This window comes from Pteropus vampyrus, unplaced genomic scaffold (genome assembly GCF_000151845.1).
Source record: "Pteropus vampyrus isolate Shadow unplaced genomic scaffold, Pvam_2.0 Scaffold96, whole genome shotgun sequence".
NCBI classification, from domain to species: domain Eukaryota; kingdom Metazoa; phylum Chordata; class Mammalia; order Chiroptera; family Pteropodidae; genus Pteropus; species Pteropus vampyrus.
The window spans coordinates 3,572,805-3,574,811 of NW_011888877.1; the positions used below are offsets into that span (position 1 = coordinate 3,572,805).

The window sequence follows — 2,007 nt, forward strand, 5'->3', positions numbered from 1 at the left end:
TCTTTATTTACTATTACTACCATACAAAAATTAGTTGCCCTTTTAACCAATAATTTATCCTAAAACAATGCCCTTTTTTTTTAAAACAACGCCCTTTTTAAAATGTTTTCATCTCCATAAGATTTCTTTTCCTTGATAATAATGGCAGTTGCTGCTTCTTTTATAGACCTAAAGAGTTAGGGAGTATTCATTTATAGGAATTCTCAACCTTCACTATAATTACCAGGGATGCTTTTAAGAAACACAATGACTGGCCTCCACCTGTGGATATTTCAGTTCAATTGGTCTAAAGTTGGGCTCTGAGGTCTACGGCCATGCTGCCCTGAACAAGCCCGATCCCATCTGATCACAGAAGCTATGCAGGGTCGGCCCTGGTTAGTACCTGGATGGGAGACCACCTAGGAAGACCATGTGCTATAGGCATAAAAAATAAGGGATCGTAAACTGACAAGATCTTTGCAATCTGTGAGGTCAACCCAGGGTTGCCTCGCTTTAAATAAATAAATGATAGGTAGATAGGTAGATAGGTAGATAGGTAGATAGGTAGATAGGTAGATAGGTAGATAGATAGATAGATAGATAGATAGATAGAATTAAGTTGGGCTCTGCATCAGTGTTTAAACATACTTCCCAGGAGATGCAAATATGCAGCCAGGCTTGAGGTTCACTGATTTATAGGAAAATCATTCACGAGAAATATATATTTAAACAGTCAATTCATGGAAGTCTTGATTTGAAGCAGTGATTCCTTAACCACATTTCTTTTGAGGCAAAGCAAAAGATCTTAAAGCCTGCCCTACCACACCCATTCCCAATTACCAGTAAAAAAAAAAAAAAAAACTCTGTAATAAAGTATGAAAGATAACAAACAGGTGATTTTCTGTTCAAAACCATGCTATATATACTTTAAGGTAACCCAGAAATTATACAGTTTGCTAGTGTTTTTAGTTACTGGAAAATAATAGGCCAAAGACACTTTCATGAAAATATGCACCATGAACACTATCCCCATCACCAAACCTCATTCAAATTTACAGGAATTCATTATTTAAAAGCATGACTAGGAGCCACTTGAAAACACAACCACATGTACTCAAGTGATATAAGGCATTCTTCCCCAGTTTGCAAAAATTCCTCCAGTGCCTACATAATACTTGTTTCACATTACCAACATTAGTGGCATGGCAGCCAACACCTTAGAACAGCAGTCCCCAACGTTTTTGTCACCAGGGACTGGTTCTTCTATGAGAATCTAACGCCTGATGATCTGAGGTGGAGCTGAGGCGGTGATGCTAGCGCTGGGGACCGGCTGCAAATACAGATGAAGCTTCGCTCTCTAGCCCACCGCTCACCTCCCGCTTGCATGGCCCAGTTCCTCACAGGCCACGGATGGTACCAGTCTATGGCCCAGGGGTTGGGGACCCCTGCTTTAGAATACCGATGTGTCACCACTAAATGCTGATAATGAAACAGATTTAATATTAAACAAAACGACAAGTAGCTCTGTGAATTGAACATAAAAAGTTTATAAAATCTTGCCTCATTTTGCCCCAAAGAACTCCTCCACCAAGGCACATATTTTTAAATCTGTATCAGCCCATAAAGGAGAACATTCCTGTTCACGGATCACACTATGAGATCTCTAGGTTTTTCAGGATGGAATTTACTGCCTTTTGAGTAGGAAAACATGTTTTGTTTTGTTTTTTAAATGCACATTCAGAAAAATCTGACCTACTTGTTTACAAATACTCCCAAAGCAAACATTTGTTATTCTAATGAATTCATTCATTTGCTCACCTGATCTTTCAGACAAAAAAAAAAAGTGCCTTTAATAACTGAGAACTCGAACAAACCAAGTGAGAAAAAAAAAATCACTTTGAATTGGAAGTTTTCCAAAGGCAAATTTGGCATAGCCTGAATGACTTATCCAAGCCTTAGAAAACGATTTTTTCTCCAGAAAGGCAATTTCTGAAGATGGAGAAATAGAAAAAAAAAAAAAATCAGCCT

At 38.2% G+C, this 2,007-nt stretch overlaps 1 pseudogene; it reads left to right on the top strand.

Moving 5' to 3' along the window:
- Positions 1-304: 304 nt before the first annotated feature.
- Positions 305-423, top strand: LOC111742561 (annotated as a pseudogene).
- The last annotated feature ends 1,584 nt before the right edge of the window (positions 424-2,007 follow it).